The 25,334-nt window shown below is 44.4% G+C and overlaps 1 pseudogene; it reads right to left on the bottom strand.

Moving 5' to 3' along the window:
- Positions 1-1,649: 1,649 nt before the first annotated feature.
- On the bottom strand, positions 1,650-17,700 carry LOC119511502 (annotated as a pseudogene).
- Positions 17,701-25,334: the final 7,634 nt, after the last annotated feature.

The raw sequence follows: 25,334 nt of genomic DNA, 5'->3' as shown, positions 1-25,334 counted from the left end.
AGACATTAGAACTCAGCTAACAAAATGTTATTTAGAGCCTTCTTGTAATGAATATGAAAAGGCAGTTTATTAAAAGCACATTGGTTTCTGAATAACGGAGCTTCTAAAATGTGTAAGGGATGCCTGAAAAAAAAAGTTCTCTTAAGCCAGTGAAACATATTTCCTTTCCCCTGCCTATAGGGTTGCTAGATTTAGCAAATAAAAATGTGAATTTCAGATAAAAACAAGTAATTTTTAGTCCAAGTATATTCCGAATATTGCCTTGACATACTTATTCTAAAAAATCATCTGTGTTCTCTGAAATTCAAATCTACTTGGGCAGGGTTCTCTGAAACTCAAATTTACTTGGATTAGGTTCACCAACCAATGACTCTCAAATTCATTGCACCCTTATAATGCAGCCTTCAGAACTTCTCCAAACAGAGGGCTGTGTGGGCTGTCCCCCAGAAAGCCCTATTTTAGTCACAGTCATTAGCGCTGGATCAAAACCACGCTGGTCATGAGATTCACCTTTTGCCATGTCACAAGAGACTTGGTAAAACTGAATGCCCGAAAAAAGCTTGGGAGAAAAGATCCACCCTCTGAGCTGAGGACCTTGGACACCTTCTGAAACATGCTCACATTTTTTTTTAAAGCAATCAAAACCCCTGATATCTCCCACTGCACAGAGAGCAGCATTTTTTAAAGAATAGAGACAGTGATTTCAGGCAGGTGTTCAGGCATTCTTAGGAGAAAAGGGAGGGAACACCAACATCACTGAGCTCTTGCTGTAAATACAGTGGTTTATTTAACCCTCACTACCACGTGCTGTAGCATGAGCCCCATTTTCTAAACCAGGAAACTGAGGCCCAGAGAAATCAAGCCCCTTGCTCAGTCACACAGTTCGTGGCAGAGCTGGGATTTAAATCCAGGTCTCTTGGGCCACAGACAACTGAACCCTGTTTCTCTACTAGCACTCTTTGTCTCTGGGAGGTAGTGAATGTTCTAGAAGAGCTCACAGGATCTCATGGGGTAGGCTCACTTCTAATTAGTTTCTGAGAGAAGAGAAGAGGTCTTGAGGTGGAGCAAAATGAACATGGGCTTCAAAGCCAGACACACCTGAGTTTGAATCCTGCCTCCACCTCTTTTTGGCTGTGTGACTGTGTTAATTTATCAATCAAGGTCCCAGTGGGCACAAGGGTTTAACTGATGACAGTTTAATACAAGGGACTATTAACTGAGGATTGGGCAGGATTTAGAGAACCAACAAGGGTTGGTGAGGCACTAAAGGACAAGTAATAGTAGAAAGCCTTCACCACCTTAAGCATGAAATGCAAGAGGAGGGACGGGATCCTGTTGAAAGCTGGAGCATGGCAGTGGAGCCACCCGACAGGAGCTGTGGCCGTGGTAGAACACAGCACTGTCACAGCCATGCCCTGGCACAGGGTCCTCACCCTGACCTCTCACTTCTCTCTGCTCAGGAGCCCAGGCGATACGCTCGGCTGTGGTCAGCCTCACAGGGCAGAGCCCGGCCAAGATGGGTGGAAGTGGGGTGGGGCATGGTAAACAGAGAATACAACACTCAAGCTGCACCTCAGTTTTGATTTTTTTTTTTAAACCTAAATGGAGCCATTTATTACAGGCTAGAGATGTTTCAAATTGTGGCGCTTCTACTGGTCTTTCAATTCCTTCAGGCTCCTGATGCAGATGTTACTGTGACTGCAGAGGTGGCGTTGTAGGTCCAGGCACGACCAGCTGCTGTTTTCATGCAGGAACCACAGTGCCAGATCCCCACAGCTCTTCTCTTCATTTTGGTTTTGCCACAGAAGGAGCAAGTGTCCTTGGTGAGCTGGCCGATTTCAATTTTCTTCACCGTTTTCCTGAGGGAGGTGCCATAACGAGTCCCATACTTACCCACAGTTCCGGCCCTCTTGTTATGTTGTATTGCAGCGAACTAACTTTGAGCCCTCAGAGAGTTTTGGGAATTACAGTACTTATCATGTGGTGAAATTTTGGGAAGATTGGAAACAGACTGACTCACTCAACAAGTATTTATCAAGCACCTGCCTTGTGCCAGACTTGTATCAGCTACACATACAGAGGCCACCCAATCATACAGTGTTACATTTGCAAGAAAGCCAGATGTTACGTAAGTATTTATAAGGGAGATGAGAGAAAATATCATCTCTCACACAGATGGTATTCATAAATAGTAGCTATTATTTTTAAAAGTCTCCCCAAGAGTAGGAACATGTTGGAAGTTAAGCAGTTATCTTAGGTTAGTTGTCTTTTTCTTACTCCCTTGTTATGGTCTCTTTGAAATGTTCTTTTATTGTATGTTTGTTTTCTTTTTAACTTTTTTTTTCATACAGTTGATTTAAAAAAGAAGGGAAAGTTAAAAGAAAAAAGACAAACAAGGAAAAAAAAAAAAAGATGTAGTGCCCCCTTGAGGAGCCTGTGGAGAATGCAGGGGTATTCGCCTACCCCACCTCCATGGTTGCTAACATGACCACAGACATAGGGGACTGGTGGTTTGATGGGTTGAGCCCTCTACCATAAGTTTTACCCTTGGGAAGACGGTTGCTGCAAAGGAGAGGCTAGGCCTCCCTGTATTTGTGCCTAAGAGTCTCCTCCTGAATGCCTCTTTGTTGCTCAGATGTGGCCCTCTCTCTCTGGCTAAGCCAACTTGAAAGGTGAAATCACTGCCCTCCCCCCTACGTGGGATCAGACACCCAGGGAAGTGAATCTCCCTGGCAACGTGGAATATGACTCCCGGGGAGGAATGTAGACCCGGCATCGTGGGATGGAGAACATCTTCTTGACCAAAAGGGGGATGTGAAAGGAAATGAAATAAGCTTCAGTGGCAGAGAGATTCCAAAACGAGCCGAGAGATCACTCTGGTGGGCACTCTTACGCATACTTTAGACAACCTTTTTTAGGTTCTAAAGAATTGGGGTAGCTGGTGGTGGATACCTGAAACTATTAAACTACAACCCAGAACCCATGAATCTCGAAGACAGTTGTATAAAAATGTAGCTTATGAGGGGTGACAGTGGGATTGGGAATGCCATAAGGACCAAACTCCACTTTGTCTAGTTTATGGATGGATGTGTAGAAAAGTAGGGGAAGCAAACAAACAGACAAAGGTACCCAGTGTTCTTTTTTACTTCAATTGCTCTTTTTCACTCTAATTATTATTCTTGTTATTTTTGTGTGTGTGCTAATGAAGGTGTCAGGGATTGATTTAGGTGATGAATGTACAACTATGTAATGGTACTGTAAACAATCGAAAGTACAATTTGTTTTGTATGACTGCGTGGTATGTGAATATATCTCAATAAAATGATGATTAAAAAAAAAAAAAGTCTCCCCAAGAGACCCATGTCACATTCAACTTCTTGATTTCTTACATCAATATTTATTAGCAACCTTTAATATCAGGACAGTTTTCTCCCCTGTACTTCAAAGTTCTGAGCTCCCTAGAGAGAAAACAGCTATGACTATCCTAGAGTTAAAACTCTTCACTGCCCCTCTCTTTCCCCATCCCGTTTAAATATGACCTCTCCCTGTAATCTGTGTGGCTCCCAGACCATATGCATGGAAATCCTGCAGAAGCTTGTTCACCATGCAGCTTGCAGGGCCCCACCCAGGCCTGCTCATGAATGCTGGGGAGTGGGACCCAGGAACTGCAAGGTGAACATGGCCCCAGGGCTGTCCTTTTTCAAACGCTTTGAACATCTTATGGTTGCTGCCCCACCCTGCCCGTTATCAACAGGAGGAGGTAAAGAGAAACTGTACAAGAAGGATCTGGTCTGAGGTCCAGGGAGGCCTCCAAAGGCACAAGGGAGAAGGGCCTCCACAGTGAGCCAGAATCACAAGCACCATTTAGCAGACAGGAAGATTTATTAGAGCCAGGGGTAGAAGAAGCAGGAGTAGTCCTACTGGGGCAGGTTTGGGGCTATTGACCACTGAAGGACTCCAAAGGCCCTCCTGGATCTCCCTGCCCATCTACCTCTCCAAACTCACCTGTGCTCCCTCTCCATTCCTCACTGTGGCTGGTCACACTGAACCTTCCTCAGTTTCTCAACCAGCTGAGCTCTTTCCTGCCTCCGGCCTTGGCTCTTGCTGCTCCTGCTTCCTAGACTCTTCTTATGACTTTGGCTGGCTCCTGTCATCCTTCAGGCTTTAGTTTAGGAGGCCCCCCTCAAACCGTCCATCCAAAGTAGATCCTCCTTCTCATCCTCTATTTCACCACCTGTTTGTTTTCCCAGAAAATTTATGAGGATGTGTGCTGCTTTAAATTATTTTTTTTGTGAAGCAGGAGCAAACTTCATAGGATACATACTCGTATGTGCAAAATGTAGTAGATTACATTTTGTGATTCTTAATTTCTGAACCCTCCTTCTATCACAGGGATAAACACAGCCAAATTAATGATTACAGAGTTATTGCAGGTTTATCAACTCAGACCAACTCAGCATTCTGCCCTTGGGTCTCCTCCCTTTCTTCCTGGAGGGGCCCTCAGTCCTGGGAGTGCAATGGGAGGAAGTTACATTTTTCCTGGTGCCAAGATGGTTATTTGTCTGTGAGGGCTTTGCTGAGGTGTGGATATAGGATCCTGTTGACTTCTGTGCATTGGCATCCATTCCCCTGGCTTCTTTCTGGATGACCCCAGTCCTGCCATGGCCTCCAATACCCCCTGTATTCTCCTTCTCCCAATCCCATTGGGTCTTCCAGCCTCTCCTGGCTCTCCCGTGTCCTGCCTCTGGACAGGGCAGGTCTTGGCTGCTCTTTCTACACCACACTCTGAGGCTGCCCCAGACTCCTTCCCTTGAATGGCCCACTCAGCCATGCCTCTCTCCCCTCACACTTAGGCTTCTCTTGGAAGTCATCTGTGGAAGGGGGTGCAAGCTTCTTCTGATTTGGGGATCCCCAATTTTTCCTGGAGTTTCCATTGTTTTTTAGCCCCAGAGTTTGGCTAGTTGTAGAGGGAGGAACCCCACAGACATTTCCTCCTTTTACTCCTCCTCCCCATTCTCCCTTCTCTCACAAGGAGCTAGAGCTTTACTTGGTGGTGGTGGTGGGGTCCAGGGAAGGGACTTACTTTTCTAAAGCCATCATGATTCTCCTTCTCCACTGCACAAAGTGCAGAGTTGATGGTAATTCCGTGAGAGCATCCTTAGCACCACGCACAGTGCCTGGTACATGGAAAGCATTACGTAAGTGAATGATGAATGAACATATTAGTATGAATGTGCCACCTTGGTTGATACTCCTGCTCATAATAACCTCGAAGAAATTGCGAAAGGACCTAATTTCGCAAGAGTTTAAAATCTCCACCACCAAATAGTTGTTCTCTTTTCAGGAGCAAATGCATCCTCTTGCAAGCCAGGCACAAATCGATGGAGAAGAAAATAAACACGTGAAGTGCTGACCTTGTGACAAGCTCCAGTCACCTTTGAATTTTATGGGAAGGCAAAAAATAACCAACAGTTATTAGTTTTAAGCCTTAAAAAGTGACTTTTTGTTCATGTCAGTGCTGAACGCAGGAATTCCAAATGTAGTTGAGCTAATTCCCAAGCTTGCCCAAGTCGCCTCACGCCCTGGGGAAAAGTGTGATGAGCAACTCCTCAGGGTGGCCCTTTGTTGGGCCGTCCACCGGCAAAGGAATCCTCTGGGTACAGAGAGGCATCTTTCGGAGCTTTTTGTCTCTGACAAATGAACATTTTCACTGGCTCTGACATAAGCTTTGCTTTTTGCTCTTTTTCTCTTAAAGTGGGGTGGGTGAGTTAAGGGGCAGGGGAGAACAAAGAGATTACATTTTGGAAAAGAGCAGGATCTTACGATAATAGCATATGCTTAAATGATACATAATTGGCATTCGATAAATATTTGGGGATGAATACATTAATAAATAAAGAATATGAGTTTTATCTGAGTTAAACAGACTTTTGAAAGATAGCCTGGGGACTAAAATATTCCTTTATTATATGATTTCTATGTGAAAATATGTTTTGCATCCAAACAACTGACTTACAACTGGGCTTCTGCGGAAGTTAGGACTGTTTCCCTCCCAGTCTCTTGGGACCAACCCACACATTTAGAAGCACATTGGCTGGGCCCAGGGAAGCAGACATTGGCCAAGGAGTAAAGTGTCGCTGGCATGTGAACTCCCTGAGAGGGTGGAAAATAACTAAAAACCAGCCTTTCTGTTTAAAATTGAACATCAGCCATTCATTTACTCAATCATTTGCTCATTCAAACACATGTGAGTTATCTCCTCTCTCTCTCTCTCTCCCCAAACTCCTCAAAAATAATTCTAAATGGGTTAAAAAATGTATTAATTATAAGCTTAGAGGATAAGAGGATAACAGCAAACAAAACATGTCAACAGAATCGTAGGAGGTGGAAAGTGTTGGTGGAGGAGTGCAATTAATTTAGCCAAACAGAGTCTGAGAGATGTGCCAGTTGTGGGCAGTAGTGGTGGTGGATGCAGCGGAGCAGGAAGCCGTTCCCTCTGCAGACGCCCGCCAGGCTCACCATCTGGGCACCGGTTGTAAGTCTAAAGCCAACCTCTACCCTTCCCACTTTGAGGGCCTTCTTTTAAGGAGAAATTGAAACCAGAGAGGCTTAGGACTGGAGGATTCCAGCAGGGTGAGGGCTGAGATGAAAGCAGGGGGGTGAAGTGAGAGCGCCATTCTGAAATTGGGATGCTCAGCACAGTCTTCCCACCTCGCTCACCATCGGCTCCTAACTAGGCACATTACCACCAGCTCCACCAAGAGCAGGAAGACAGAAAAGCCAGTCAGCTCAAGAGGAAAAAGTTAGGGGTGCTAACACTGGGCCTACCAGTGAAGAATCTAACTGGACACTGCATCACACTCCAGTATCACCACTGGGCAGCAAGACTTACCCAGACAGAGAGAGCCTCCAATCCTCTTTTAGTTCCTCACTCTTATGTCAGAATCAGTTAACAGTGATGGTCTTAAGGGGTAGGAAGAGGAAGACATTTACTCTCTCTTTGAAGTTAATTTTAGTTTATTTCAATGTAATACATGTAAAAAAATTTAAACAGTCAAAAATACGACCAGGCTCATAATGAAAACACAGCAGTCTCCCTGCCATGCAACCCCAGGCCTGGTTCCCACTCCCTGGAGGCAACTACTTTCAATTCTTTCAGCTGTTTCTTCTCCATGTTTATAAATGATATGCTTAAACAGCTATTTCCTGATTTTTCCACTCTGGACACCAACTATTGACTTTTAGCTTTGGATATTTTGGACTTAGCTGTCTTCTTCCAGCCTCCACATAATCCCTCCTTCAAATGCTCAAAATGATGCCTCATTTTAGTTGTCTTCATATTTCATATATATAGGTGATATATATGTGATTTTTTTCTGTGAATATGCAGACATACCTATATTTTTAAATGCCACTAAAATGTGGCATCACTTTGAGCATTTGAAGGAGTGTAATAAGAGAACCCATTAGCTGGTTTTGCTAAACATGTTTTCCTTCAGTGGCACCGGGCGGCCCTATAGAGGGAAGTACGGTCCCAGCATACTCCTGGGCATCTCAGTGATCCAAATTTTCATAGTCATAATAATGCAAACTCTATTAGTTTTCCACTCTTCAAATCAACATCCCCCTGAGGCAAGGAGGACTTGACTATGGTGACAGAGTTGTCTGTGGATGTTAACATTCTTGATTTGGTCTCGGAAAAGTAAAATAACGGATAATGGGAGATGGGGGAGGAGGAGCTAGAAAGAAGGGAGGTGTGATAATATCCTTGAGTAACTTAGTGGGGGAGTCAAAAGGTGTTGTGGAGATGGAAGAATAAATAAATAATTACTACATTAGATAGATATACAGAGGGAACCAATAGAAGAATTAAATTATAAATAAAAAATTGGGAGGGGTGGAGGAAAGTAGGGAGCTAAACCCTCATATTTTATGGAGGTGAATCAATACAGAATGTCTTAAACTGACCTAGAAAATTATTTAAAAAAAAAAAAACTCGCATAAGCATATGATTTAGAAATAAGAAGTTCACTACCTGAATAATTTTTTAAGAGATAATTGAAAGTAGTGGCCTCTGCAAAGTGAGATGATTATGGGTGAGCATTGTTGGTTTTCATTACAAACACTTGCCTATTATTCATTTGTGTTTCTTTATCTTGTGCATATATCATTTCCATTTTTAAAATGTAAAAAGTGGAAATGCATTTGAAAAGCACACATTTTTTAAAGTTGACCTCAACGAGAACACAAGAGCCATAACCACAAATGTTTATTTTGCAGTGACAATCTGCATTATTATTCCTTCAAGAATTACACATTTTTCAGGCACTTCTTTAAATGGTAATATAAGCTTCGTAAGTCTTCTGTAGAGACACTTACAAAGTTAGCATTGAATGTGGGCAACATAAGAGGAGCAGGATAATGGGATAGTGTATTTTCATTGCACTTACTGTTGCTACAAGGTAAGAGTGCCAACCACTTAGATAAAGAGGAGAGACTGCACAGAAGTGAGAAATGTCCTTTGATGATGTACCTGGTTTCTTGTACCAGGTCTTACTTTTAGTCTTTTTTTACTATTTCAGCAGCTCTCTCTTTCTTGTCCTGGTCCTTTCCATGTCTGCAAAGCTAGGTTTAGAGCAGAATTGGAGATTCAGGCTGTAACAGATAGCTTCCATTTTGTGCAGTTAACACATTTCCTTCATCATCCCTACTCTTGGTCAAACTTCTTAGGAGGGAGGGAAAGGGACATTGTTCCATCTTTGCAAAGAATATGGCCCTGAGTGGGCCCACAGTTTGTTGAAAGAATAACCATTTATGGCAAAACATATAAGACCATCCACAATCTGACCCCAACTAACTTTTCCAGCTTCATCTTCCCTTCTGTGTCCCTACACCGGGGACATGTGGCTACCCTCCATTTCTGGAGGGAGCCACACTCCTCTGTGCTTCAGGGCTTTGCAGAGCCTGAAGCCTCTACTTGCAATGCCTTTCCCCACCTTCCCAAGGGGATGTCTTCAAGACCCATATTCTTTAAAGAAGCCTCCCCGTCTTCTGCCTCCCGGGACTCCTCAGGCAGAGGGGACCCCCTCCTGTGTGCCCCCGGGCACCCTGCATCATCCTGTCGCTCAGTAGAGGCTCCTTAACTATAGTCAGCAGTTGCCTCCAGGTGCCTATTGCAAGGAAGAAATCTAAAGTGATATTTATTTATGCCTGTGTGAAAAATAGAATCCAGAAGCTTATCAAACTGACTGAGAAAGGCATTTGATGTTCCAGCAAGGGCAGAGGTCAGGAAAACATAGTCGCTGAGGGTGCAGCATTGAAAAGGTAAGTGCTCTTTCGACACCGGCGGCCAGCCCGTGGATTAGTCAGGAGGAATGCCTGGGAGAGGCGCTCCCAGCCCTGCTCTGAGTCCAGTGCATGTGCTGTTCCCATCAGTTGGGCTCAGCTGTGGTCAGATTTGCTCTATATTCGTTTATCTTTGATATTATGGCATTCTGTAGCCATTTTTAAACCTTTTATTATGGGAATTTTCAAGCATTCACAAAAATAAATGAAAATAGTATAATAAACCCTCATGTACCCATAACCCAGCTTAATAATTATCAACATTTCCCAGTCATATTTCACCTTCCATACACCTTCTCCTCCTCCTGCCTCCGTCCTCCTCCGTCCTCCTCTTCCTCCTCCTCCTCCTTCTTCTTCTGTGGGAATGTTTTTAAAGCAAATCACAGGCATCATATAAATTTAGCCACATCTCAGAGCATGTGTCTAATAGGTAAGTACTTTTAAAATAACAATCACAATATACCCTACAAAATTAACAGTAATTTCCTATTACAATCTGTTCCGGTTTGCTAGAGCTGGTTCATTGAAGAAGGGCCAATGGCATCCGGAACACCTCTGTCAGCTAGGAAGGCACTTGGCTGGTGCCTGATAGTCCTTTGCTCCCGGGTTCTGGTTTCAAAATGGCTTTCTCCAAAATGTCTCTGGGCTTCTGTCTCTCTTAGCTTCTGTGTCTCAGCTCCTGTGCATCCTTGCCTGTTCTCCCAGAGTGTTTCTCTGTAAGCACCTGGGGGTCCTCTCTTAGCTTCTCCAGGGCAAACTCTCAGCTTCACCTCTTAGCTTAGCATCTCCAATGTCCTTCTGTCTGCATCTCAGCTTGTTCTGTGTTGACTCTCAGCTTGTTCCGGGGTCAAACTCCAGATTACATAACTTAGGTTCTCTCCAAAATGTCTCTCTCAGCTTCTCTGAGCTCCGTGAGCTCTCTTAAAAGACTCCAATGATATAATTAAGATCTACCCAGAATGGGCAGTGTCACACCTCCATGGAAATGATTTAATTAAAAGGTCTCTCCTATAGTTGGGTGGGTCACATCTCCATGAAAACAACCTAATAAAAAAGTTCCACCCTAATCAAAAGACTAATAAATCTGCCCCCACAAGATTGCGTTAAAGAATATGGCTTTTGTGGGGGATATAATAGATTCAAACCAGCACTCCCTGTAACTAGCCAGTCTATGTTCATATTTCCAAAATTATCTCTTTAAATGTCATTTTACAATTAGTTTGATCAAATCAGGATCCAAGCAAGGTCTGCATGTTGAGTTTGGTTATGTTTCTTAAATCCTTTTCAATCTATGGGAGTTGTAATTTGTCCTGTATAATTTCTTCCATTCTGGATTTGGCTGATTTTACCCTCACAGCTTTGTTTAACCAATTCCTCTATCCCCTAAATTTCCTGAAAACTGATAGATTAAGAGGCTTGATTAGATTCAGGTTCAATTCCCTTGGTGGGGCTGTGTGCTTCCTATTGCATCACAACGATTGGTATCTGGTGGTCCCGATTATAGTGACAGAAGATAAATCAGTAGGTTCCAGTGTCGCCAGCCTGATCCGTTTACTGATAATTTGGTTGCAGGCATTCTCAAAACCTTTGTAAATGATCTTAGCATACGTATGTGTCTCTGCCTCTCTGGGTAGGTATTTATGTTATCACCAGTCTTAGCCCTAGGAGTGTCCTCTATTTGTTCTGTACTTGCTCAGAATTTCCCACTCAACCTATGATGCTGAATTGCCACTCGTGGAATTCTTGAGCTCTCAGATTTCATACTGAATGGCTCCCTATTTTCAGTTAGTCTTTGAGTTGCCTACAATTGGATGCCTGTTCAGAGCCCCATAGGTCTACTTGATAGAAATCCTGCCTTGGTAGGATTCTAATGGCTGTACTCTCACACAGAGTGGTAAGTCCTTCTTTATGCCCCCTTTCTGGAGTTGAATTCCATCTCCTATAGTTTGGGGCTCGGTCAGACAGAAGAGCAACTGGCCAGCACATCCTGCAGATGAGGACTCAGTAAATGATGCACGAGGGAGGCTGAGACAAAGCCAGGTAGTGTACATGCTTTAGTGATTCATGAAGATTGGCAAAGACCAGAATATGTTTTATTGTAACGTCTCAGCAAGGTTCTTATTTTTCTTTTAAAATTAATACAAAAAAAAATTTTTTTACGGTAGATGTCCAGAGAACATGAACTAAAAAATAACCTGGTAACTGGCCAAAGCTCAGTGGTGGTGTTGTGCTTATTTAGTGCCCTTAATATATTAGCAGAACTCTCAAGTGCCAGACTTTAAAAGCCAATCCAGCTCTTATATATTTTGTCTTATTAGAGAGGAAGGATCGAGGAGCAAGGGGAAAGCAGAGGGTACAGGGACAGTGAGAAGGACAATGGAACAGAAGAACCTCAGGCTGGAAAGGCAGGAGAGGAGAGGAGGGCTTGGGTCTGTGGATAGAAACAGAGCATGGGCCAGGCTTGCAGACCCTAGATCAGTGCTGTCCAATAGAAATATAGTTCAAGCTGCAAATGCGAGCCACATCTGTAATTTTTAATTTTCTAGTAGCCAAATTAATAAAAGTGAAACGAAACCAGTAAAATTCATTTTAGTAATATGTATTTTATTTAACCCAATATATTCAGGTTATTAACATTTCAGCATGTAATTGGTATGAAAATTATTAATGTGCTATTTTACATTCTTTTTTTCCATATTAAATCTTACACTTAGAGCACATCTCAATTTGGACTAGCCATATTTCAAGTACTCAATGGCCACATGTGGTAAGAGGCCACCATTTTGGATAGTGATGTTTTAGATCTTGCCCAAAATGCTCAGCCCCTTGATCTCAATTTCTAGTCTGTTAAACAGAGTCCTCTCTCTCTGCATTGATCCCTTCATAGCATTGTGTGAGATGCATAGGAGCTAATGGGGGTGAATGTACTTTGTTGGCTCAAGATATTGGGACTCTCACAGGCCCCCATAAGGGAAGGAAGAAAGAAAGCCTTGCCATAACCTGTGAGCAGAATTAACAGCTCAATTGCTTGCCTGACCACCTGGACTTAGCATATATTAAACTCAGTGGGAAAGTGGCTGCAGCTCCTGCACATCTCAGTTTTACAGACCAGTTAAATTTCACAACCAAAATTGGGGTGATGGAGATGAGGTGGTTAAATGTTGTTTTGCCGTCTACCATCACAATCATTCTATTTATATTTTTTAAATGGAAGGATATTTTAGTAATATCCCAAGCACTAGGGATGTTAAGATGAGTAAAACAGGTTTCTTATTCCCAAGGAGCTCATAGAAAAGTGGGAACACATAAATTAAAAAGGTATATAAAGGGCCTAATAGATATGTATCCACTAGGACTTTTTTGCATGCAAGTATCAGAATGGCTTAAGCAAAAACAGGGAATCTACTGGCTCACATAACTAAAACTTCATGGTAGATGTGGCTGCTGACCCAGCTGGGTGCAGAGCTTCTCTCCTGGCTGTGCTCTTTTTTCTGTGGCTCCATGTGGCAACCTCAGCAGCCCCAGGCTCACAGCTCCCCTCACCATCACCCCTACCCCAGGGTTCAAGTCCAGCAGGAGAGAGAGCAAGTGAGTCTGTCTCCCAGCAGCCCCAGCCACATTCTCCAGCAGCTTGTTGACTCTGATTGGTTCCAAGCCTGTTCTAGGACCCATCTCCATAGCCCCTGGGATGGTTCGCTCTCATGGGTTGCCCAACATACACAGACCAGGAATGTGAGGGAAATGGATCCCCTTAGGAAAACTGGGAAACCGGTACCCAAAATGGGGAGGATAGACGCTGGACGGCCAAGAAACAATAATATCCACCAAGAATTGTGGGAACTTAGAAAAGATACGTCCAGGGCTGGCTTCGTGGGTGTGCAACCTGTGTAGTCACCCGGGGCCCCCACCTTGGAAGGCCACCCCTCCTGGTTTGATGCTCTGCTGTCACCGATTTGATATTCTTAGTAACTTTTGAACAAGGGGCCCACATTTTCATTTTGCTCTGGGCCCCACAAATCATGTAGCTAATTCTGGATGTGACTAGCATTACCTGGACGAGAAAGTGACTTTGGAGCTGAATTACGAAAGGTAAATAGCAATTTTCTAAGTGGAGAAGGAGGGAGTGGGGCTGGGGAGGAAGAGGACATTGCAGCCAGAGGTTCCAGCATAGACAGAAATGTGGGGATGTGAAATGCTTAATGAGAACTGGAGCCACCAGTGCCTCACCAGGTTGGGGCTTAAGGGGCCTGTGGGGAGTGGCCCTGCCGAGGCTGGGAAGGCCGGGGCAGACGGGGGAGGACCTTGTGTGCAGAGATAGGTTGGTACTCAGTATATATTTCTTGAATTAATTAATAAACTCAAGTTAAATGAATTATAACATTGGAAAAGAGGATTTTCTAATACATAGATGATTCAAAAAGACCATTACAAGATAGCTGTTCAATTTCCCACCTCACTTTCCACTGCAAACTAAGGGTAATTCTCTACCGTGTAATTTTAGCGTCTACTGATTTTCTCACAAGCGTGTTGGCAAGGTCAGCATTCCACCTCTGTGACTTCAGTACCCAAATATTTATGAATCAGAGAGATGTTTCTAAGAACGTGTTTTCCGATTGTTTACTTTACAACAATAATAGTGTGCTTTAATTATAAAGATGACGTTTTAAATCCTAAATAGAACAAGCCTCAATTGTGTGGGAGTTCATTGCTTTGGTGATGAAGGAGAAACAGACAGTGAGTCAGGTGGAACATCTGTTTCATTTTCATTTTGTGTTTCCTCCAGTTCTCCATGTCGGGACATGTACCAGAGCCAGTGCAGAAGTGTGCCATGGGGAACGTGAAAGTTAAAACCAAGGCTTTGTGTGTGGGAAAGAAAGCACACGGTCCCTTCTCACCCGGCCTCTCCCCTTGTCATTGGCCAACATGAAGGGGAAAAAAAGAAGGGGGCTTGCCTCCAGCACAGGACAATGAGCTAGTAACGGCCACTATTTTCTTGCTGATGCTTTCAAGGAATCCTGGTTTTTCTGATTTGAGAATCTCTTTCCTTTCCACCACAATCTTATTTCAACTTAGATTAAACATAAGAGGAGATATTCATGTTAGGGTACGTGCTAAGTGGCAGGAGTTGAGCCTTCGTTTGCATTGTTCATTCTTGTCTTCCCGGCACCTTGAACAACGCCTGGCATGCAGCAGGCACAAAATAAACATTTGATGAATAATGAAAAGGCAAGTCACTTTTCAGATCAGGAAACAGAGGCAAAGTATTGGGAATTGAGGGGAAGGGGGGTATGTCCAGCCAGGCATGTCCGACTCAAAGCCACCTTCTCTGTGGCCAGGGACAGGCCGCTTCTGTAGAACCCTCGGCCGACAGGGAATGACGGCAGGAGAAAGGGGGCTCTTAAAGTGTGACATCGCCATCAGAGTCATCATCTTTATCATCACCATCGACTATAGACACAGAGCTGACAACCATTAACTTCAAGAACTGTAAGGAAATTCAGAGGTTATAACAATAGCAGTTCCCATTTACTGATAATTTGTTATATGCCAGGCACAAAGTTACACTCTCTCTGTATTTTTCTCATATACACCCTGCAAGGGTAGATCTTACTAGCTCCATTTTACGGATGGAGTAACTGAACCTCAGTGGGTGGAGGGAGAGGGTAAGTGAATTGTCCAATGTCCCAGGCAGGAAGTGGCAGAGCTGGGACTCTCGCTGCCTCCTGGAGCCACACCCTTAGCTCGAGCTCCTTGATTAACACAGGAGAAATCTGAGCCTCAGAGAGGGACCCGAGGTTATCAGTACAGAATCAGGATTTGAACCCAAGTCCTGTGCTATTTCCACTTGACCACAGCATTCTTGGTTCCAAATGAATACACTTTGGATTTCTTTCTGTTTTGTTTATGCCAGTCAATATCAGGTTTAGCAGAACAAAAACTATCTAAATTTACTGAGGACAAGTTAGTGATCCCATCCCCATCTTAACTCATGACTCCACTGAGGGTTTCTGGGAGTTTCTTAAGGGCAGGGACTGTTTTGCTCTTTCCTGTATTTCAACTCAGTGCTTGGCATGCAGTAGGCATTCAGTAAATGCTTGATACATGTAATTAAGGCAGGATTCTATTTCAATGGAATCTCAGTCCTTAGTATCCTTTAATGGCTGAGTTGGAAAAAAGTAGGCAGTTATATCTTCTGAAAGGCACAGAGAAATATTGGTTTTTACTGTCATAGTAATATAAAGTTACATTTTTCTCTTAAGAATTAACGTGCTCTCATTATAGGAAAATTGGAAAATTCAGAAACATATTTAGAAGAGAAAAAAGTCACCTATATTTCCACCAGCCAAAGTATAACACTTGTAATATTTTATGGAAATTTCTTTTTTTCTTTATAATGGTATTTTTTCTGCTTATTTATAATTTTTTTGTGATTATTCTGTTTACAATATATGTATCCTGCTTTTTAAAACTTACATTATCCCTAAAACCTTCTCTAGGTTATAAGCACATTATAAACATCTTTAAAAATAATGGTATAACATTAAAAACAAAACATCTCCCATTTAAATGAATGTCTATGTCAAGTCTCAGTTATCCCAGGCTTGGGATCATTAACTTCTCCTGGTACCCAAGTTTCCATTCCATTGCTCCTTACCCACTTTATCAGAAAGCTAATTGGGGTGAATATTATTTCTAAAGCCTAAGGGGAAGCACAGATCCAGCCGAGACTGGTGGGGCAGATTAACATGGCACTTGGTAATTAACAGTGAATTTCCAATAGTCCAGAGCTGGCCACATTGCACCCTAGGCCCAGCCTGGCCACCACTCTGCCCTCTCTCCCTCCCTCCTTTGAGTTCTCCCAGCTTCTGTGACATCCCCACATGCTGATGCCCAGGGGCCGCCCCCTTCTTTGACATCCTGTTGCTAAGCATTCGTGTGTCCCAAAATGAGCCCTTTAGTCTCTCTCCCACCCTAGACCCTACACTACCTAACCTGCCACCCAACTCCATACCCTATAACACCTAAGATAGGAGAGTGTTCCCATCTCTGCCTGCCTAAGACCAAGCAGTACCCAAATCCCAAGGCTTCTGTCTGGAAGTTTCCCCAAATCATCTCCGCCTTGTCACCCCTCTGCCCTGGCCTCAATTCAGTGCTGCTTCACTCAGAAGACAGAAGGCACCTGCTTAGGGCACCAGTAAAGGTGTGTGTGTGGGGGGAAGTACCCACCCACACCCCAAAGTGAGAGAAGCTCTGCTTTAGCGAGGGAAACCTGAACTTTGCAATGAAAAGATCTAGGAAAAAAAGCTGTTTTAATTGCAGCACCGATAAGAATATTGCGTTTGTGGAAAATTTTTATTTTGAATTAATGACATGGGGGGGTGCCACCATCTTCTCAGTTCATCTGGCCTTGCGTCCCATTGCCTCACCTGTCCAGTGCTGCCTTCCTGCTGCCTCCACCTGCATCTCCTTTCCCAGCCAGGCCCCCTCAGCCCTGCACCCGCAACCTTCCCGAAAAACATCTGCTCGAGTCCATTTACAGCCAAAAGACTCAGGGACTCCCTTTGTCCCTGGGGTATAATCCAAACTGATTATTACAGTCTGCTTGTCCCACTCCCCACTACACCCCCGAGCACACTCCTGCTCAGCAACTACCTCGCCACTCTCCAAGCGTGGCACGGGTGTTCCCGATTCTCTGCTGTCATCCAGTCAGCACACATTTACTGAGGGCCTACCATGTGCCCAGACAGTGCCAGGAGCTAGGAATAGGCACAGAGATGAGCAAGCCACAGCACTGGCCCCCTGGCACCCACAGCCTCTGCCTCTGCCTTCCTCCATGCCCAGAGTGCCTTCCCTCCACCTCTGCCTGGACAGTGCTCAGCCTTCAACATCCAGCTCAAAAGTCCACTCCTCCACCAGCCTTTGCCAGCTCTCATGGGCAGAGTTCTTCCTGCTCTGCTTTAGCTCTTAGTACACGGGGTGGTAATTACCCCTTGCTGAATCTGTCTCCCCACGAGCTGTGAGCACCTGGAGGCAGGGGTGCATCCCTGTGTAAGTCCCTTACACAGTACTAGCACATAGTAGGTGCTCACTAAATGTTTGCCAAATAAAGGCATATATTGAACATCTACTATGTGCTAGATACTGTTTCATGTGTATTGATTTGCCTAAACACTTTAAACTCCTCAAAGGCAAGGGATTCTCTCATATTGCCCTTGTAACCCCAAGGTGCTTAAGCCTACTGCTGAGAGAATATCTGGCTCTAAGACACATTTTGGTGAATTGACTCCATAGATATGAACTCACCGGAGTGACTCACTCTACCCTCCAACACACCGGTTTCAAGTCGAAGTTCATCATCGGATGATTCAGTTCATCATATTTTGGGAAACAGAATAAAAGTCCAAATAGCCCTATTCGGTTCACTCAGTCAATAGCAGGGTTTTTTGTTTGTGGTTAAAGCAAATTATGGAATAATGGCAAATTTGGCAGAGGGACAGTATCCCAGAGGATATGAGGATCTGGAATTTGTCAAGCAGGAATCTTCTGGGACTTCAGGAGTATGAATTTTCTATTAGGTCAAACCTAGAAGGGTCAACACATTCAACAAGACTTTGGTAAAGCAGGGTTGCCCATTTTCAACAAGGGAGGCAAGGCTGAAGAAAAATGAGCACATGTAAAGCTCTCTAAGATTTCAGGGCAGTATAACTTAATAAAAATGTTGAAATACATAAGACCTGTGTTTGAATCAAGTGCCTATGAGCAATTTTCTAGACTTTTCTGAGCCTTGCTTTCCTCACCTATAAAACAGAATAATAATACCCACCTCACAGGGTTATTACAAAGATAAAATAAGATACTGGGTATTTTTTAAAGTGCTTACCACAGTGTCTGGCATATAGTATGTGCTCAGTAAATAGTAATTGCTAAATATGACCTGGCCACGCATTGATTTTTTTAAATGTCTTTCTAAAATTGGTATATCATTATGTAAACTATGGACTATAGATAATGGTATAATTATAATAATATTGTTTCATCAATTGTAACAAAAGTACCACACTAATGCAAAATGTTAACAATAGGGAAAATTGTGTGTGGGGGAGTATATTGGAGCTCTGTACTTCTGCACGATTTTTCTGTAAACCTACAACTGCTATAATTTTTTTAAAAAGCTCCTTATCAGTAAGTCAGCCTGAGAAATGAAACTTTCCATTGGGCTCCAGATATTTCCAATACCTCAGGATTCTGGGTGACCTGTTAGCTTCGTGGGTAAGTCACGAAGAGGAAGAAAAGTAACTTTTATGGAATGCCTGCTCTGTGGGAGCCTCGAGGGTCCATTGTCCTTTAAATCCTTTAAAACCTTGTGAGAGGTTTAAGAACCTGCTCAAAGCCAAATAGGAGGTGGCAGTATGGGATTTGAGCTCAGCTCTGAGTGCAGTTTGCAGGTTCTTTCTGCCATTCCTGGCTCCTTCCCCTCTGCCCGCCACCCCCACTTTTCAACCCCAAGGATGCGATGCATGACCAGCTGTTAGTGAAGGCCCCTGAAATGTTCCTGGACCCTCTTCTTACAATCAGCTTTTCTTCACCTTGGTCCCAATCTGGGAAAATGGAGCATCTCCCTGGGCAGGGGCACAAGGAAGTTCGGTAGAGCAGGTGGCTGCTAAAGTTCCTCTCGGTGTGAGAATTTATTACTCTGAGATTGTGGAGGGCTGCTTTTTCTCTCTGAGCTCAATTCCCCCATCCAGCAGACAAGGGCACTAGACCACATCAGAGCTTCACAAGTTCCTCCATGAGCCTTTGCTGAGAGGCCTGTGTGTCGGGGTCAAGTACCCCGACTCGGGAGCCAGACTGCCTGGGCTTGGATCCTGCGCTGCCGCTCACTAGCTACGTACCTTCTGGCAAGTTATTTACCCTTTCTTTGCCTCAGTTTCCTCATCTATAAAATGGACATGTTCATAGTCCTTACCTCGGAGGGAGGTTAACAGGATTCAAGGCATTAACTACATGTGCAGGGCTCAGCACACAGAGGAAAATAACTCTGTGTGCTGTAAGGAGTTTTACACTTACAGACGGAAGAGAGAGAATTAATCCCCCTACGGTCCCAGGACTGTGGCTTTCATCTCGAGTCCAAAATGTATTTGAAATCTTCTCTTAAACATGCTTGTGACTTTTACTTTCTCATTCAAAATATCCATATTTGTTTAACACAAAACAATAATTTTTAGCACGTTTTAATTAAAACAGACACTCCAGCAAGACCCCCTCTGTTTAACTGTGGCTCTGGTGTGCAGTAGTGTACCCATGTGTATACTGGTTTGGGAAAGATGGAAGTAGATGACCTCCAGGGTCCTTTCGGCATGATGTCTTGTGGTTCTGGGAATCGTCACCAGCAGGCTCCAGGGACCTGCTCTGCTGCAGACCGCGTTGACAGCCTACGTGGCATCACCAGTGCCGTCCGTGCTGCAGGGCCAGCAGAGAGATGCCTCGGCTGGGGTGCTGCCTGAGCCGCAGTGAGCATTTTGCCTGAAGGTGCAGGCAAATTTCTGTTCCAAGGCGGAAAATCAAGGGGGGGGGGGGATGAGAAAGTAGAGGGAGGAGGGATTAAAGGTTATGTCCATGTGGAAAAGCGCTTGAAGGATTTTTTGTTTGGGATGTTTAGAAACAAGGAAAATGCCCAGGTAGTCACAGTCTTCAGGGGTCCTTCCACCCTCCACTGTACTCGGTGCTGCTTGAAGATAGAAATGAAGCCCCCTCCTCTAACCCCTGTGAAGTAACCTGGGCAATGATTGCCTCATACTCCTCCATAATAAAGATTTAAATTTGCATAGCACTCTAGCCAAATATTGGCAACACCCTAAATGCTAAAACTAAGAAAATGAGTGAGTAAATCACACGACATCCTTTGGCCACTAAAAATTTTGGTAATGAGAGTCAGAATAGTGGTCACCTCCGGGAGATGGAAAGGGGAAGATGTGATCAGGAAGGGACTCCTGGGGGTTTCTAAGTACGGGAGGTAGTGACTACTTCTTAACATGGGTGGTGGGTACTCGGTGTTTGCTTTATTATTAAACTGAATATATGTATATTTATATATTTATGTTCTATATAATTGTATGTATGTATGCTACATTTCACAATAAAATGAACCACACATTTTTAGGAAGAAAAAAATTATGGTAATAAAAACCATATATGATTGAGAGAAATAACCAAAGAACAAATTTTAAAATTGCATGTAATCTAAATCACAACTGTGTGAGTGTGTGTTTTAATCACACACATGTGAAAAAAAGACTGGAAGGAAACACACAAAAATGCTAATAGTGTTGAAATTATGGGTAATTTTTTCTCTTGCCTATTTTCCAAATTTTCATAATGGTAAAATTATGCTAAGAAAAGTTCCCCAAATGAATCTTTAAAAGTTTGTTTCTTTTAATTATTTTCAAACCACTTTCAAATCTATCATTTCATTTGATTCTTACAACTACCCTGTGGGGGCAGTCAATCTTCATTAGTTCCATTTTATAGACTGGAAAATCGAGGCAAAGGGTTCATGACTTGCACTAAGTCACTTGGTTGGTAGGAGAGAACGTTGCAGATGGGTCCCAGTTCTCCTGACTCTAGCTAATCCCCTGGCCACTGGGATTTCATCTTGGAGATGAAGAGCCCTGCTCTTAAAAGGGAATAGCTGCCACCTGGGCTGTGGTTCTGTGATCCAAGGTGGGTGCCCATGGCTGTTGATAATGGACTCACACAAGGTTCCCAAAGGTGCAGTTCCCACCCAGAGTTCTCTGCTGCCCTATATCAAGGCAGCAAGTCAATGGGGTAAAAATTCTTGGAAATGTTCAAAGAAGATAGGTTGCCATGATTATGGACTGCATTCGACAATTGTGTTGGGCAATATTTCTCAACTCTAGTGTTTGGAAGGGAAGGGGGTTATGCAAATGGATCTGTCCATGTGCTGTTCAATGCCTTGCCTCTGAAACTTTTCCCCCAGCTCTCTTAGAGACCTCCAGGAGCTTCAGCAGACGTTCTCAGGACCCTCAGAGCTCAGCCCAGAGAAGGACAGGGGTCCTCAGAAAGGGGGGTGCCTTGCTCAAGGATACCAGAGGCAGAACCAGACCAAAACCCAAATCCCCTGCTCCCAGCCGAGGGCACCTGCTTTGGGCCATGGGGGCCTGAAGCATGGGGTTGCCCAGCACTGAGGAGAGCCTCTGGTGTGTGGCTGAGTTGCTGTGGGTGGAGAACGGAGATTGCGCTCATCGTTTTCTCTCTGGGGTCTTATCCAAATGCCTCTGAAGATTGCCATTCCTAGATATTACTCAACTTTGTCCATAGTTGTTGGCCACTGACAAGGAGGACAGAGAACTCTGGGAGAGATTCTGGGGTGCCCTAGAAAGCCCTCCCGGATTCATAGTTAATGACACCACTACTGAGGGCTGACTGTGTGCCTCATTTTCAACAAATCCTCACAACAACCTTCCTAGTTAAGTGCCATTATTAAGGTCATTTTTCAGACAAGAAAACTTAAGTTCAGAAAGTGAAATGACTTATCCAAGTGACACAGCCACTAGATGCTGAATTAGCACTCCACAGCCCACATTTTTTTCAATTCAGTTTTATTGAGATATATTCACATATCATACTATCATCCATGGTGTACAATCAATTGATCACAGTATCATCTTATAGTTTCGCATTCATCACCCCAATCTATTTTTGAACATTTTCCTTACACCAGAAAGAATCAGAATCAAAATAAAAAATAAAAATAAAGAAAGAACACCCAAATCACACACACACCCCCATCCCACCCTATTTTTCATTTAGGTTTTGTCCCCATTTTTCTACTCATCCATCCATACACTGGATAAAGGATGTGTGGTCCACAAGGTTTTCACAATCGCACTGTCACCCCTTGTAATCTACATTGTTACACAATCGTCTTCAAGAGTCAAGGCTACTGGTTTGGAGTTTGGTAGTTTCAGGTATTTACTTCTAGCTATTCCAATATATTAAAACCTAAAAAGTGTTACCCATATAGTACGTAAGAGTGCCCACCAGAGTGACCTCTCAACTCCATTTGAAATCTCTCAGCCACTGAAGCTTTATTTCGTTTCCTTTCGCATCCCCCTTTGGTCAAGAAGATGTTCTCAATCCCATGATGCCAGGTCCAGATTCATCCCTGGGAGTCATATCCTGTGTTGCCAGGGAGATTTACACCCCTGGAGTCAGGTCCCACATTGGGGAGAAGGCAGCGAGATCACCTGCCAAGGTGGCTTAGTTAGAGAGAGGGCCACATCTGAGCAGCAAAGAGGCCTTCAGGGGGAGACTCTTAGGCACAATTATAAGCAGGTTTAGACTCTCCTTGCAGCAACAAGCTTCACAGGGGCCAGCCCCAAGATAGAGGGCTCAGCACATCAAGCCATCAGTCCCCAATGTTTGTGAGAACATCAGCAACAATCCAGGTGAGGAAGTCCAACACCTCTGCATCCTCCTCCAGCTTTTCAGGGGGGCCCTTAATATATATTTTTATTCTCCACCCAAATTACTTTAGGATGTGTTGCTATTTCATTCTAATCTACACAGACCTACCATAGCTCACTTCCTATTGAAAGTTCCATGTAATTGTAGTGTTTGAACAAACTGACTCCACAGCCCATTTTGCAAAATTGCCCTGCATGCCCTGAGACAACCCCAGCTGAGACTCTAAATTAGTAATCCCCACATTCAAACTGACTTTACAAGGAGTGTGGGATTTGGAGAGCAGAATAGAGAAGACAATCTACCCCACCTCAGTTCTGAGAAGATGAAGAAGTGGGTTGAGCCAGGCAGACAGGGCTGCTAGCTCCCTGCTGTTTCCCTGGCTGATTTTAACTTGTGTTTAACTTGCATTTCTAGAGCTCTGTGAGCAAATACAATCTTCCGGGTTTGGAGCACAGAGTAATAGGAGTGGGGGAGGGGGTGGGAAAGGACTCTGCACCGGGTTGAGAAGAAACTGTTAAAGCCTTTAAATACCCCTTGAAAAAAAAATTTTTTTTTAAATTTGGTTTTGGCTTCCCTGCAATGTTTTGGTGTTTAGATGTGGTTGCCACGAGTGGGCTGTTTTTAGCTGCCTGGTTTCTTCCCCTCCCCTTTTGATTTTTTCCCCTTCCTTTTGCACATGTCCCAGCATGAAGTCTCCAATTCTTATCTCATTCAGCAAAACATACCAAGACTGATCTGAATGTGGATTCCCCAGGCGGTTCTCCCGGGTAAAACCACAGCAATATTCAAGTCTCTGCTTAACCCTCTTTCACTCAGGATTAACCTCTGAAATAACTCTGGCCAGGGCTTCCTCCTAAGGCGGGGCAGGCATTCTTTGTTTTTGTGTGGAGAAGCATTTAGCTTTGAGAAGCCTTTCTTGCCCCTCCTCTAGATGATGGCACTGCCTGTGTGTGGTGAGAGCGCACTCCGGACATCGGTGGATTATAAAGTCAGTGTGACAGAAGGACGCACAAGACTCAGATATCAATCATCCCTCCTGGTAGCACAGACCTTGGGGGGAGGGGTGGGGTCTTCCCTTCTGATCTTTCCCACTTTCTCTACAATTCAGCAGGCATTTCGCAGATCTCCAGAGAACAGAGAGGAAGGAGGCAGCCAGGAGTAGCTTGTGTTTTCCCTGGATAAAAGTTTCATTTACGTGGGGGTGGACTTCTCTGTCAAGATTCTTATCGCTTTTAGGGTTTCAGGAGAAGAAGAGAAAGTCAGGCTCAGACTTCTGTGGACACTGACAGCATTTTTGTCCAGGTGTGACTAGGAGATTTAAAACCAAGAATTATTAGAATGAAACAAGATTAATAAGAGGACAGGGAGGCAACGACGGTAATAAAAATAAACTAATAGCGTGTAGAGAACTTCTCCCGTCTTAATTACCCTTGTTTTGCATCGTTTTGGGATCACTGATCTGGCTGTTTTGTATTCTCTGCCTCCTAAATTGAATCCTCCTTAAGAAAAGGACCAAATCTTCAACAGATCTGGCTTGGGGGTATTAATGGAATCATAGTTTAAACTGTAATCTGATTAAAAGATTTCTGTAATAAAATTAAAAAAGTAAGCTCTCACGTGTTCTCCCCACCTTCTCGTTTCACTTTATAATGGTCCTATTTATTCCAGGGTAGGTTGGTCTGATAAGTGGAGAATCCCAAATAACTTTCGTTGAAACGTACAAACGCTTTTCCATTTGATCTCGCTCGGCGTTCTCGGGGTTGCGCAGACACGCCCGGGGTTTACTTGCCCGCACAGCCGAGCAGGGGGTGTGAGGGGATGTGGGCGTAGGGGGAGGAGGGTGGAGCCGGGAGAGCCTTTACGCGGTCGAAAAGTCAAGCAAATACACCTGCGTTGTGCTTCGCGCGCCCCGGCTGGAAACCCGGTCAGCCCCAGGGCAGAATCCTCAAGGTTCCTGCCTGGAACCCCGGGGCTGCCGGATGCGGGAGACTGCCGAGGCCGTCCTCCGCGTTGTCCATGGGAGGAAGGGGAGATTTGGGGTGAGGCTAGTGTTTGGGGACGAGGAGTCCGGGTGCCGGGGATTCGGTTTTATCTGCAGCTCTAGGTGTGTCTGTCCCCTAGGCTGCTCCGCAATCCGCGGGGCTGAGAAGAGGGACTCCGATTCCCGGGGCTGCGGGGGCAGGTGCGTATAAGTGTGCTTGTGCGTGCGCGGCGCTGTGCCCCCGTGAGATCCGTCGCGGGATTCCCGGCTCCACCACGACCATAAAAGCCAGGGCTGCAGGTGGAGTGTGGTGGGGCCACAGGCGAGACCCAGGTTCCAAGACATCTGGAGTTCTTACTCCAAACGACCAAACCATGGCTTTCGATCGCCTCTCTCCCAAGGGACGGGTGGAAGCAGGCGTTTCTGTCCTCAGCCGTGCCCCACACCCCGCGGGCTGGATCGATGTCCCTCCCAGACACGTTGGAAGAGTCCCGGGCCGCACTCGCGCCCACATCTGGCC

Source organism: Choloepus didactylus, chromosome 2 (assembly GCF_015220235.1).
Source record: "Choloepus didactylus isolate mChoDid1 chromosome 2, mChoDid1.pri, whole genome shotgun sequence".
NCBI classification, from domain to species: domain Eukaryota; kingdom Metazoa; phylum Chordata; class Mammalia; order Pilosa; family Megalonychidae; genus Choloepus; species Choloepus didactylus.
Note: the sequence above shows the minus strand (reverse complement) of the source record. Positions and strands in the feature narration are given on the sequence as shown.